Source organism: Rhineura floridana, chromosome 11 (assembly GCF_030035675.1).
Source record: "Rhineura floridana isolate rRhiFlo1 chromosome 11, rRhiFlo1.hap2, whole genome shotgun sequence".
Classification (NCBI taxonomy): Eukaryota; Metazoa; Chordata; class Lepidosauria; order Squamata; family Rhineuridae; genus Rhineura; species Rhineura floridana.
Genome location: NC_084490.1, coordinates 1,295,455 through 1,310,353, shown reverse-complemented (window position 1 = coordinate 1,310,353; position 14,899 = coordinate 1,295,455). Strand labels below are relative to the sequence as shown.

General features: G+C 48.7%; 1 protein-coding gene across 5 annotated transcripts in view; it reads right to left on the bottom strand.

Annotated features, from left to right (window-relative positions):
* The window catches only part of LOC133365786 (polyamine-transporting ATPase 13A3-like), a 50,942-nt gene extending 42,722 nt beyond the window's left edge, over positions 1 to 8,220 (bottom strand). For 3 of the 5 annotated variants that reach the window (XM_061588018.1, XM_061588020.1, XM_061588021.1), the window contains exon 1: positions 7,939 to 8,218. The gene's annotated coding sequence lies outside the window, so the exon portion shown is untranslated. Of the gene's footprint in view, positions 1 to 7,938 lie in introns of all 5 variants that reach the window. The other 2 variants (XM_061588019.1, XM_061588017.1) reach the window with 2 other exon arrangements.
* Positions 8,221 to 14,899: the final 6,679 nt, after the last annotated feature.

Sequence of the window (14,899 nt, the reverse complement as noted above, 5' to 3'; positions counted from 1 at the left end):
GCTTATTAGATATGCAGATGATACAAAATTGAGGGGCACAGCTAATACCGTGGAAGACAGAAACAAACTTCAAAGGAATCTTGATAGGCTGGAGCATTGGGCTGAAAACAACAGAATGAAATTCAACAGGGATAAATGCAAAGTTCTACACTTAGGAAAGAGAAACCAAATGCACAGTTATAAGACTTGGCTCAGCAATACGACATGTGAGAAGGATCTTGGAATTGTCATTGATCACAAGCTGAATATGAGCCAACAGTGCGATGTGGATGCAAAAAAGGCAAATGCTGTATTAGGCTCCATTAGCAGAAGTATCGTTTCCAAATTCCGTGAAGTATTAGTTCCCCTCTATTCAGCACTGGTTAGGCCTCATCTTGAGTACTGCGTTCAGTTCTGGTCTCTGCACTTCAAGAAGGATGCAGACAAACTGGAACAGGTTCAGAGGAGGGCAACGAGGATGATCAGGGGACTGGAAACAAAGCCCTATGAGGAGAGACTGAAAGAACTGGGCATGTTTAGCCTGGAGAAGAGAAGACTGAGGGGAGACAGGAAAGCACTCTTCAAGCACATGAAAGGTTGTCACACAGAGGAGGGCCCGGATCTCTTCTCGATCATCCCAAAGTGCAGGACACGGAATAATGGGCTCCAGCTGCAGGAAGCCAGATTTCGACTGGACATCAGGAAAAATTTCCTAACTGTTAGAGCCATACGACTATGGAACCAATTACCTAGAGAGGTAGTGGGCTCTCCAACATTGGAGGCCTTCAAGGGGCAGCTGGACAGCCATCTGTTGGGAATGCTTTGATTTGGATTCCTGCATTGAGCAGGGGGTTGGACTTGATGGCCTTACAGGCCCCATCCAACTCTACTATTCTAATTCCTTGTTGTTGGTGGGCGTTTTCCAGTAAGAATAGGATTCAGACCTTAGATCTTTGTTCCCCAGTGTACCATATGGTTGTTGATGCTACCGGGGGGTGGGGTGGGGTTCCATCTGCTATCCAGGCTATACATCTCTGGGGAGATGTGGAACTGTGAAGCTATCTTGCTGTTTACCTCTTTGTAAGTATGGACTAGGTTAGACATTTTTGTTATTTTGTTTTGTGACTGTACCTCTCTGTTTTACCTAGCCCTCACGGGTGTGGGTTTTAAGAAACCATTTTGCTGCTGTAATTGAGCACTTATATTTTATTTAATAAAGTGACTTATTTACTGGTGTGTGTTCATTGCGGAAGGGGATTTGGCTCTGAATTTGGCCAATTTACCGTGGACTACCGTATATTTGGATATTTTGCCTAAGGCTTCAAGACAAGGAGTGTAGTTTGGCTCTTGTCTGTTGGAATCATTGGCAAGTCTATTTCCGGAACTTTGGGTTTCCCATTGGCCCAGAGTGGGCGACCAGATTAAGGGGTGGAGGCAGTCTACCTACCCTACAGGGTTGTTGTTGGCTTACTCAGCCCTAGTAAGGGGAGCCATGGGTTTGTGCGTTGCCAGGATCAATTGCCCTGGGTTTGGGAATTGAGTTCTGGGACTGAACCAGGAGTGGTGCATGACATTTTGAACACACACTTGCAGCTGAAGCAGAGATTCTCGTCCACTTCAACTGGCACCTGTGTGATCCAGGGTGTAGCAGTGCCATAGAAACTGACAAGAGCGTGGATGTGGTGTAATGTGTCACAGAGCTCCTTTTTTCTATTTTATTTATTTATTTATAATTTGATTTATATCCCGCCCTTCCTCCAAGCAGGAGCCCAGGGCAGCAAACAAAAGCACTAAAAACACTTTAAAACATCATAAAACAGACTTTAAAATACATTAAAACAAAACATCTTTAAAAACACTTTTTAAAAAGCTTTCAAGACATCTTTTTTTAAAAACGGTTAAAAACATATTGTTTAAAAAATATTAAAAAGCAATTCCAACACAGACGCAGACTGGGATAAAGTCTCAACTTAAAAGTCTTGTTGAAAGAGGAAGGACTTCAATAGGGGCCGAAAAGATAACAGAGATGGTGCCTGCCTAATATTTAAGGGGACGGAATTCCACAGGGTAGGTGCTGCCACACTAAAGGTCTGTTTCCTATATTGTACAGAATGGACCTCCTGATAAGATGGTATCTGCAGGAGGCCCTCACCTGCAGAGCGCAGTGATCGACTGGGTATATAAGGGGTAAGACGGTCTTTCAGGTATCCTGGTCCCAAACTGTCTAGGGCTTTGTACACCAAGACTAGAACCTTGAACTTGGCAGGTAGCAAATGGGCAGCCAGTGCAGTTCTTTCAGCACTGGGGTGACATGTTGGCAATATCCTGCCCCAGTGAGCAGTCTCACTGCTGCATTTTGCACCAGCTGCACCTTCCGGACCAACCTCAAGGGCAGCCCCACATAGAGCGCATTACAGTAATCCAGCCTGGAGGTTACCAGTGCGTGGACAACAGTGGTCAGGCTATCCTGGTCCAGAAATGGCTGCAGCTGCATTACCAGCCAAAGCTGGCAAAAGGCACTCCTAGCCATGGAGGTCACCTGGGCCTCTAGCAACAAAGATGGATCCAGGAGCACCCCCAGACTACGAACCTGCCCTTTCAGAGGGAGTACGACCCATCCAAAGCAGGCAACTGACCAATTATCCGAACTCGGGAACCACCAACCCACAGCGCCTCCGTCTTGCTAGGATCCAGTTTATTGGCCCTCATCCAACCCACCACCGAGTCCAGGCTCCAGTCCAGCGCTTGCACCGCCTCTCCCAATTCAGATGTTACAGAGAAATAGAGCTGCTTATCATCAGCATACTGCTGAGACCTTGCCCCACATCTGCTGATGACCGCTCCCAAGGGCTTCATATAGATGTTAAACAGCATGGGGGACAAGATGGTACCCTGCGGCACCACACAGCTAAGGGCCTCCTAGTCTGTTCCCTAGAGTCACCAAGAGGGACACTTGGAGGAAACGGATTATTTAGATCCATTTCAATTGGGTTTCAGGACTGGACGTGGAACTGAAACAGCCTTGGTCGCTCTGGTGGATGATATGAGGAGGGCGTTGGATAGGGGAGAATATACCTTCCTCGTCCTCCTAGATCTCTCAGCGGCTTTCGATACCGTTGACCACTGTATCCTGTTGGATCGCGTAGGGGGATTAGGAATAGGGGGCACTGTTTTACAGTGGTTCCATTCCTATCTCTCAGATAGGCACCAACGGGTAGCTTTGGGAGATGAGGTATCAGACCCTTGGCTTCTTAATTGTGGGGTGCCACAGGGCTCTATCCTCTCTCCCATGCTGTTTAACATCTATTTGAAACCACTGGGGGCCATGATCAGGAGTTTTGGGCTGAAGTGTCACCAATATGCGATGACACTCAGCTCTATCTCTCATTTAAGTCCTCACCAGAGTTGGCTGTGGATACCATGTCCAAGTGCCTGGAATCCGTAAGTGGATGGATGGGAGAGAACAGGCTGAAGCTGAATCCCGACAAGACCGAGGTGTTGCTTGTGGGAGACAGAGGAAGGCTGGGTATTACGGACCTGATGCTTAATGGGGTGAGATTACCCCTGAAGGACCAGGTCCACAGCCTCGGGGTCATTCTTCACTCCAGGCTGTCCATGGAGACTCAGGTCTCGGCGGTGAGTCGGGCAGCTTGGTATCAGTTACATCTGATACGGAGGCTGCGACCCTACCTTCCTGTTCATCTGCTCCCACGGGTGATACATGCCCTGGTCTCCTCTCGCTTAGACTACTGTAATGCGCTCTACGTGGGGTTACCCTTGAACACGGTCTGGAAGTTACAGCTGGTACAGAATGCGGCGGCACCCTTGATTCAGCACAGCCGTCGCCGTGACCATATCACGCCAGTGTTAATAGATCTTCACTGGTTACCAGTTGTTTACCGGGCCCAATTCAGGGTGTTGGTGCTGACCTTTAAAACCCTATACGGTTTTGGCCCAGTCTATCTGAAGGAGCGCCTACAAAATCACCAATTATGCTGCTTGACAAGATCAGCCTCACAAGACCTTCTCTCGGTCCCACCGGTTAAAACAGCCAGGCTGGTGCGGACCAGAGAGAGGGCCTTCTCGGTCGTGGCCCCCACCCTCTGGAACTTGCTTCCGTTTGACCTCCGACATGCTCCCTCCCTGATGGGTTTTCGCCAAGCCTTAAAAACCTGGCTATTCAGGCGGGCCTATGGGATTGGGGAGGATTAATTTTATAAGGTTTTAAATAGAAACTGGTTTTAAATGGATTATGATTCTGTTTGCTTGTATTTCATTTTGTGTTATGTACTGCTCTCTATTATAGTAAGTCGCCTAGGGCGTCCACTAACCTGGACAGATAGGCGACCAACAAATAACATTTATTATTATTATTATTATCATTATTATTATTACCTCCTCCTCCTTCTTCACCAGAAGCACTGCTCCTCAAGTGACCCCCTAACAGCCTGGCATTGGAGCACCCACCTGGTAGCCCACAGGTGAAGGGGAACTGCAGGCAGTACAGCAGTCTGGTGCACCCAGCACAGGGGAAATGCCGCAGGCTCCTGCAAGAGGGACACGGGCCTTGGATAAGGCTCTCAGTGGCTACTAACCCTTAGGGCCGTGCTCTTCTTCCACTGTCAGGGGCAGCAGGCTCCTGAAGACCAGCTGCTGGAAACTGCAGGACAGGAGGGTGCTGTCGCACTTAGGTCCTGCTTGCAGGCTTCCCACTGGGGCATCTGACTGGCCACTGAGGCTGGACTAGATGGGCCCCTGGCCTGATCCAGCAAGGATGTCCTTTTATCCTTGTCTGCCAGCCTCCAGCAGGCTAGTGATTTCTGTGAGCTTATTCACAAAGCTACCAACTCCACACCAGGACCCTCGTCCCTCAAGAGACACACCCACAGCAGCCATTCTTAAAAGACCCACAAGGCTTGTGCCCTTTTTGACAGTCCCTTGCCAGAACACCTGTGGTCCCCAAGCACCTACTAAGCTCCACCGTATGCCATCCCACTTTCACACAGGAGCTGGAAGCGCAGACTTAGAATCACAGAGGTGGGAGGGGCCTATAAGGCCATCAAGTCCAACTCCCTGCTCAATGCAGGAATCCAAATTGAAGCACACCCAACAGGTGGCTTCCGTACTTCCATTTATCATGCTGTGAATCTTCCTAGGTTACCACCCCATAGCACAGATACAACCTGCCAAGTAAAGGTTTATGAGAATTCGGTGGCGGACTCTTGGTGGCTGCTCCTCATGCAGGGATTTGGTGTGTGTGTGCTAAACCCAATGTCCAAATGTCTGTAAATGTTTGTCACTCTCTGAAGTGCAGGGACTGGTTTTATCCTAATGCCAACCCTGTGAAGTAGGCCAAGCTGATAGTGACTTGTCCGGCACCAAAACAAACCCACAGAAAATATCCATCTTATTATTTGGTAACTCAAAGGTTTGCTTATTTGTATTAGATTGTTATGTTAAAGAGCTGGTTTAGACATAGAAAGCTGTACACAGCTCAGGACCCCAATACCTCAAGGACTGCCTCTCCCCATATGAACCAACCTGGACCCTGCATTCAGCATCTGAGGCCCTTCTTTGTGCCCCTTCTCTGAAGGAGGGCCAGAGGATGGTGACAAAGGAACAGGCCTTCTCAGTGGCTGCCCCTGCTGATGGAACGCTCTCCCCAGAGAGGAACGTTTGGCGCCATCATTATCTATCTTTAAACATGAGGCAGAAACATCCTCTTCTCCCAGGCATTCAGCTTTAATTTTTTTAAAGGGCTTTTGGAGGGCTTTTGATGTTGTAGCCTCTTTTAGGGGGTGGGTTGTTCCACCATCTCATCTGTGTATTTTTTTTTAACCTTTGTGTTAAGTTTTATATTGGTTTTAATCTTTCTATTGTATCTCACTTTGGGTTCATTTTTATAAAGAAAACCAAGTAATAAATTTAACAAATAAAATAACGTCAGAAGTCTTTCAATACTCATTTCTCAATAACATACATTCCATTTCACTATTGTAACAGGCACTTTAAAACATCTGATTGCTTTTGGTGTACAAGAAGAGTCTAGTTGGGGTCTGTATGAGGAAATGTTTATACAGTTTGTTAGCTTTTATTTATTCTGGGTTGCTATTTTAACTTTTTAGATTAAAGGCCACACTGGAAGTGGTATATAGAACACAGTTACTTATATTATATAGCTTGAATCATCAATGGTGCTCAAAATTTTAAAATACATTGCTGTGTACATTAATTATGTACACAGTATTATACTTACCATGTCTCCAACCTTAGAAAGATCATGGGTTGCAAATCCAAGAAAGAATTGGAACCTTACAACATCTTACTTCCTCCAAGTAACATCCCACCTTTTCTCATGACCTTCCCAAAACCTCTTCTTCCCAAAAACTAAACTCCCTCCTCATAAGATCATAAAAAGAACCTGCTGGGTCAGTCCAAAGAGGGCCCATCTACTCCAGCACATCCTGTTCTCACAGTGGCTAACTGGATGTCCCAATGGGAAGCCCACACACAGGATCTGCATGCACAATGGCACTCTCCCCTCCTAGTTTCCAGCAACTGGTATTCAGACTGTTGTGACTGTTGACACAGGGGATAGCCATCCTGGCTAGTAGCCATGGATGGCTTTTTCCTCCATGAATTTGTGTGATCCTCTTTGAAAGCTATTCAAGTTGGTGGCCATCACTGCCTCCTGCAGAAGCAAATCCCAGTCTTAACTATGTGCTGCACGAAGAACGATTTCTACTGTCTGCCTTGAATCCTCCAACGTTCAGCTTTGTCCGGTGTCCAGGAGTGAGAAAACGTTTCTCTGCCCATTTTCTCCATGCCATGCATACCTTTACGCACTTCTATCATATGAGATCGCCTCTTACTCACCTCTTCTCTAAACTAAGAGGCCTCAAATGCTGCAACCTTTTCCTCACACAAAGAGTTGCCCCATCTCCTTGATCATTTTGGTTGCCCTTCATGAACCAGCACATTTTCAGCCCAGATTACAACTTCTCTTTCTGTCTTCTCAGCAGCTTAAAAAAATATTATCCATAGAATCAAGCTGTGAAGTTTCTCCTGGATTAGCCCTTGCCAACCTGGTGCCCTCCAGATGTTTTGGGCAATGCTTCTGATCAGCCCCAGCATCATGGGGCTGATGGGAGATGTAGTCCAAAATATCTGGAGGGCACCATTTTGCGGGAAGGCTGGTCTAGATTTTACCAGGCATGGGCGGTATGTTGGAACGCTCTGCATGTGCAGATCTTGCTGTATAATAGAAAAGTGATCACAAGGAGAGACCTGCTAGGAGGTCAGACCAGAGGTCCATCTGGTCTAGCACCCAACATTTCCCCGAAGTTGCTATTTTGGCACACTCAGGGCCGACTCCCACAGTGGGGCGATCCAGGCACAGCTTTGCCACTTGAGCCTCCTCGCTGCATGAACTGCCTCAGAGAAACCCCGAGGAGGTTCGCCCTTCACAGTGGCTCATCTTATACCCAGCAAAAGAGAAGCCCCGCCTGCCCCTGCAAGTAGAAAGCTAGCCTCAGATGGACGCGCAGAGGCTGGCCTAGAAGCTGGCTGCTCCATTTCTACTCGCAGGGAACCCTTCAAGCAGAGCATTCCCTCCTCCAGCCTGAACTCGCAGCCTTCCCCAACCTTTGGGTTTGTTCGACTACAACTCCCGTCGGCTCCAGCCAGCATGGTCAGTGGTCGGGAACGATGGGAATTGTAGTCCAGCAGCCTCTGACGACCCGAAGGTCAGGGAAGGCTGCGCGCTCGCTCTGCCACTTCAGGTCTCGGCCAACCTTTCTTCTGCGACACGTACAGAGCTGCCAATGAATGGCAGCGCGCGCACCCCCGTAACCCCTTCCCACGTCACACGCACACAAGAAAGCCTTTCGCGGCTGCCCCCGCCCTCCACGCTCCAACCCACGTGACCGAACCCATCTCGCCCCTCCCCACGTGACTCACCCGCTCCGGACTCCTCATCACATCTCCCGGCGCCGGGTGGGGGGTCGCGGGAAGGGGCGGGGCCAGAGGAAAGCACGAGCGGGGGGCGTGGGAGCCTTCGATCGCGCCCTTAGAGGCGCCGGGAGGGCGGGCGCGTGCTCACGCGGCGGCCGTTGGAGGAGAGAGACGAGAACGCGCGCGGGTCGCCCAAGCCGGCCGAGGCAAGAGAACCTCCCAAGGGCCGCCGGGAAAGTTGCGCGAGACAGGTCAAGGCGCGTGCGCGGCCTCTCTTCGCCTGGCTCCGCCCCCTTTTCCGAACTTGGCGCAGGCGCCCTTCGCTCCGTTGCACCCTTTCTTCCTCATGCGCACGCACAGCCTATGTCGAGCCTTTCCCTCCTTTCCCCTCCTCCCCGTGTCCGTCCCGCTGAGCATCATGGGAAGTGTAGTTCTTCCCCTCACGCTTGGGGGAAGGCTGATGAAGGCTACTTCTTCTCCTTAACGAAAGGGAGGGATTGAGAGGCCAGCGCGGGCAGAGGCGCCTCCTCCTCCTCCCTTGAGCTCTGCCTCGCCTTGACCGGCCGAGTCCCTGCAGATGGAGATGCCACCATGAAACAGTCCTTGGGCACAGTTTTGTGGAAAGACAGGGCATGGGTTTAATAAAAGCCCTGTGCAATTTCTATAACGTTTTATTCACCTTACTAACAAAACAGAATTTATTTATTTATTAAAAAATTGTATACCAAAATCAAACCGGTTTACAACAATGACATCTATATATACAATAAAACCATGTAAAAAACCCGTCAGAAATCAGTAACTATTGCAGAAAGACGCCTTCTTATTTTGGCTTCTGCTTTCATCAGCTGCTCTCATAACTTTTTACAGAGCTAAGTACAATCTCTGTTTTGTTCATCACAGAAACATACCTTATTATTTTAGTGATGAACCAAATGCGACAAGGGACTCAGAGCAAGCTTGCGTCTCGTTTAACGCTTTTATTAGACTTGTTAGGCGTTGCAAGCAATTACAACAGATTTATAAATACATTATACCATAAAAACAACCAAGCAAGCCCCACAGGAAGCACACTAGCAGTATAGATATACAAATACATAGTGGCCTCTGCCTCCAAGGCGATCGCCTTCAAACTGTGGATTGAGCAATCCTCGGGTTCCAGATTTGCCAATAAACCCATCACATGTTCTAAGCCACAAAATAAAAATAAAAACCCTGGCCTGCTGGGAGAGCGCTGTCTGTCCAGCTGCTACTTCTATCCTGGGCACGGAGGAGGGAGATGATTGCCATTTGCTTTAAACTGTTCCAAATATTGTCTTTTATAAGAACATAAGAACATAAGAAGAGCCTGCTGGATCAGGCCAGTGGCCCATCTAGTCCAGCATCCTGTTCTCACAGTGGCCAACCAGGTGCCTGGGGGAAGCCCGCAAGCAGGACCCGAGTGCAAGAACACTCTCCCCTCCTGAGGCTTCCAGCAACTGGTTTTCAGAAGCATGCTGCCTCTGACTAGGGTGGCACAGCACAGCCATCATGGCTAGTAGCCATTGATAGCCCTGTCCTCCATGAATTTGTCTAATCTTCTTTTAAAGCCATCCAAGCTGGTGGCCATTACTGCATCTTGTGGGAGCAAATTCCATAGTTTAACTATGCGCTGAGTAAAGAAGTACTTCCTTTTGTCTGTCCTGAATCTTCCAACATTCAGCTTCTTTGAATGTCCACGAGTTCTAGTATTATGAGAGAGGGAGAAGAACTTTTCTCTATCCACTTTCCCAATGCCATGCATAATTTTATACACTTCTATCATGTCTCCTCTGACCCGCCTTTTCTCTAAACGAAAAAGCCCCAAATGCTGCAACCTTTCCTCGTAAGGGAGTCGCTCCATCCCCTTGATCATTCTGGTTGCCCTCTTCTGAACCTTTTCCAACTCTATAATATCCTTTTTGAGATGAGGCGACCAGAACTGTACACAGTATTCCAAATGCGGCCGCACCATAGATTTATACAACGGCATTATGATATCGGCTGTTTTATTTTCAATACCTTTCCTAATTATTGCTAGCATGGAATTTGCCTTTTTCACAGCTGCCGCACACTGGGTCGACATTTTCATCGTGCTGTCCACTACAACCCCGAGGTCTCTCTCCTGGTCGGTCACCGCCAGTTCAGACCCCATGAGCGTATATGTGAAATTCAGATTTTTTGCTCCAATATGCATAATTTTACACTTCTTTATATTGAATTGCATTTGCCATTTTTCCGCCCATTCACTCAGTTTGGAGAGATCTTTTTGGAGCTCTTCACAATCCCTTTTTGTTTTAACAACCCTGAACAATTTAGTGTCGTCAGCAAACTTGGCCACTTCACTGCTCACTCCTAATTCTAGGTCATTAATGAACAAGTTGAAAAGTACAGGTCCCAATACCGATCCTTGAGGGACTCCACTTTCTACAGCCCTCCATTGGGAGAACTGTCCGTTGATTCCTACTCTCTGCTTTCTGCTTCTTAACCAATTCCTTATCCACAAGAGGACCTCTCCTCTTATTCCATGACTGCTAAGCTTCCTCAGAAGTCTTTGGTGAGGTACCTTGTCAAACGCTTTTTGAAAGTCTAAGTACACTATGTCCACTGGATCACCTCTATCTATATGCTTGTTGACACTCTCAAAGAATTCTAATAGGTTACTGAGACAGGACTTTCCCTTGCAGAAGCCATGCTGGCTCTGCTTCAGCAAGGCTTGTTCTTCTATGTGCTTAGTTAATCTAGCTTTAATAATACTTTTTACCAGTTTTCCAGGGACAGAAGTTAAGCTAACTGGCCTGTAATTTCCGGGATCCCCTCTGGATCCCTTTTTGAAGATTGGCGTTACATTTGCCACTTTCCAGTCCTCAGGCACGGAGGAAGACCGGAGGGACAAGTTACATATTTCAGTTAGCAGATCAGCAATTTCACATTATTATTTGAGTTCTTTGAGAACTCTCGGGTGGATGCCATCCGGGCCCGGTGATTTGTCAGTTTTTATATTGTCCATTAAGCCTAGAACTTCCTCTCTCGTTACCACTATTTGTCATTCTTCTCATGAAGGCTGGGTAATAAATCTAATAAGAAAAATAATCTATTGGAGTAAGTTCCAGTGGACGTAATGGGACTTACTTCTGAGTAGAATGCCTGGGATTGCACAGTAATGCATTTAGTAGGGTTTTTTTTAATTGCCACTTTTCATTAAAAACAAAATCCAAAGTGGTGTACAAACAGAAAACATTTAAAATGCATAACACCAATTATATCCAATAAAAATAATAAACAGCAGAAAAACAAAAACCAACCAACCCACCCTGTTCGCTTCCCTCCCCACACAAGGCAGCGTCCATTTTGAAAGGCTTCAGCCAAGCCCAAGCATGTAGGGGATCTTTTGCTCCCACTCATCCCACATTAACCACCTTCTTGCTCTGGGTTAGGCCTGTTGAGTGTTTAATTTCGCATAGGAGAAAGAAGGAAGGTGGTAACAGAGACTGTGCTGGCTGGGGCTGATGGGAGTTGTAGTCCAAAACATCTGGAGGGCACCAGTTTGATGGTTACTCTAGTATACCTTTATTCCTCCCCCCTCCCAAATAATAATCCCGTTTCCTTTTAAATCAGGAGAGAAGGACAGGCAGAATAAATTAATTCAGCCAGCAGAGTATAGCCACCAGCAACACACCACAACACAAAAGGAGTCCATTTTGCTCTGGTTCCCATTTATTCCTGACTAGCACAATCCTTCTCCCAGCGGAGACCCATTTCCTCTTCATCCCACATAGCAAAGCTTGTCCAGGTTTGATCCAGCTGCCGGACACTCTGCCTCTCAGTGGCTTTCACGCGGGAGGGCAATGGTGTTTCCTTCTGTCCTGCACAATCTGCCATAGCCGGTGGCGGATGACATGGAGGACACCAGAGACGTCGCGCAGCAAAGCCTCCTCCAAAGCGGCGTCCGGGTCCAAAGTGGCTTCTGCACTCTGCACGGGGAAGGGCGATAGCTCAGTGGTAGAGCATCTGCTCTGCAGGAAGAAGGCCCCAGGTCCACTCCCCATCTCCAGGTAGGACTGGGAATGTTCCCTGGATAGCTGCTGCTAAACAGCGTAGACAATACTGCACCAGTTGGGCTAATGGCTTGACATAATATAAGGCATTTCCTTATGCTCCTAACCACACAGATGGGTTGGTAAGAAGGTAAATGTGGCAGCAAATGGTGACACCAGGCATACTGGGTTTGAGTGGCAGAGATGCCTATTTGGGTCCCAAACCCAGAGGTGGTCCAAGGTTCACCAGAGTTAAACCCTGGAGAAAGGTAAGGGCTCAGTCCTGAAACATTGGAGAGTTGATAAAGGGGACAAGTACCTCTGGTGTGCTTCTGTCTTTCAACCAAGGTGTAATTTGAGCAAGGGGACATAGCTTGTTTTTCAGTGCCAAGACCGAGTCCTGGAACATGTGGGGTAAAAAGGGAATGTTGTTCTCCCCTGAGCATGCATGCTACCCCAATGAGTAGGAGGAAGGCCTTGCTGGGGGGTGACTTTTGGGCACACTTGAGACCCAGCATCTCCTTCGAAACAAAGTGCTAGTTGCATCCATCTAAATAATCACTGGTTCCACAGATTTCCCCTCAGAAACCCCCATTCCCAGTAAGCAGTGGCACACTCCTGTTCTTCCCTTCCTTTTACCATCACCACACTGACAGTCCCACACATCTTGAAGGCAGAGGGGAGAATGTGAGCAGGCAGGGTACTGGGGGTGGTATTTGTAACCTCCCTCCCCTGTCCCAGTCTTTTACCATCAGAAGGCATACTATAAAACCAGAAGGTGGAGGAAAATATTCAAGGGGTAAAGGAATAGATAAGAATAATCTTCCTTGCATGTGTGTGTTGGGGGGGGAGGTTTTAACACCTGTGTCTGGCAGGGGATGTGGTAGAGGTTGAGACGATCCCAAGTCGAGGAAAGCAAAAACAGTTTAACCACATGCCAACTTGGCCGTCTGCTAAAATTGACTGGCAGCAGGTTAGAGACAAACAAAAAGTTGTCCTTCTCCAGACAATGTGTAATTACCCCTGGGGATTTGTTGCCACAGGATGTTGTGATGGTCACTAGCAGAAACAGTTTTCTGAGCAGAGCTAAATAGACACAGGGCGGGTGGCTGAGTACTCCCATGGAGAGCAAGTCCTGCAGCCTCCATGTTCAGAGGCGAGGGGGGCAAGTCACAACAAGAGCAGGGAAGGGAGGCCACAGCGTTGGCTGCCTGCAAAAAGAGGCAGTCGTCTCAGCCCAGCATGGCAGTTCTCATGTGCTCAGACTCACCCTTTGCCCTTTGGAGAAGAGGAGGTAAAGGGCAAGGGAGCCTAAGAGGACCACAGGCAGGCCCCACGACAGCAGTGGGAAGGGCCAGTCTTGGCCAGCAGGCTGGCGCTCCCCCGCCCCAAGGGAGCAGGCTTCTTCCTGCAGGTCTCCCTGAGCCAGGTCCAGTTCGCTGACTCTCTGCCGCTTCAGCTGGGCTTGGTTCACTGAAATCCATGTCAGCAGAAGCCAGGAGAAATACCACAGCTCCATGGTGGTCACAAAGATGTTCACAGCAGATACGCCGTTGCCAGAGAACAGTTTCCAGGGAGACCACGGTTTCAGGCTTCCATGAAGCTTGGAGCTGGGATGGATGTGCATGGAGTCTAAGGGCTCTCTGGCTCCGGCCCCGCAATCCTGCCCCTGCAGACCCTAGTGACTGGCACCAGGATGTCTGGCTGCCTCTGCAGATGCTGGCCCAGGTGGAGCTGGGTCCCACTGGCATTTCCTATGAATGTAGGTCACAGACTTGTTGATGGACATATTTGGAGTTGGGAAGAAATCCCCGCCTCCCCACACGTCAGACTGGTTACTTGCTTACCCTGGTTTGGCCTTCCTCGGTAATGTATGACTTGGCTCCCTCGCTTGAGTCACCTGGAGCTATTTTGCTCTAGAGGTGCTTCAGTGGGGAGGGGACACTCTAGCTGTTGCCTACTATGCTCCAGATTGTGTGGGTTATGGGGACAGGGCAAAAGACTAGTCTGCAATTGACTCAGCCCATACAACGGGGGGCGGGGGGGCAGGGTTATTCTAAATAATAATAACTGTAATTTATTTATTTATTACATCTATATACTGCCCCATAGCCGAAGCTCTCTGGGCGGTTTACAAAACCCTAACAAAATAGGCCATTTCTCCTTTTCAAAATTTACAGTTCTGCTGTATTTTCTGCATTACCCCAAGGGGGGCTGGTGTTTAGTGCAGGAGCTAGCGCCAGATCACAGATCTGCTTTCGGGATTGCTGTTTGCAAAGCAGCATGAGGTGGGTGCTTTTCTCTAGGGTTTTTGCCGAACCCTGGACTGGACTGACCCACAACACAACAATCAAGGTGCTTTTCGTTCCAGCAAGTGAGTGTCTGTGTGTGGGGGGGCTGCTCAGTGGCGCTGTTTGTCCCAAACCTTGTGGGAACATTATGATCTCGTGCAGGAAGGGGGAGGCGAGAGACACAGCCCAACAACAATAGCCCTTGTCAGCCAGCCTGTGTTCTTGGCGGCATCAGCACACGTGCCCTGCTGCACCAGCTGCAGATTTAGGGACCCTTCAGCTGCTGCCTCCTGGCCAGGGCTAAATGTTTCTGCACAAGACTTGGTGCTGGGGGGGGGGGGGCAGTGTGTTGCTCAAGCTCTGGAGCTTGCTGGTGGTTGTGTTTAGAGTGTAGGAGGGAATAGCCCACCCCTGCCCTGGTGAGAGGGGAAGGTGGTTCCTCCCTCCCTCGCTGGACTCTCCCGGAGGCCGCTAAGTTCAGCAAACACCTTTCCCTCATTGCAGGAGGCATGGGCAAGGCATTGCAGGATGAATCACAGAGGCCTGTCTGGGAGGGTGGGGGGCAGGTAATGTGTGTGTGTGGGGAGAACGGGAAAGTAGATAGCCACACACCATCACGCA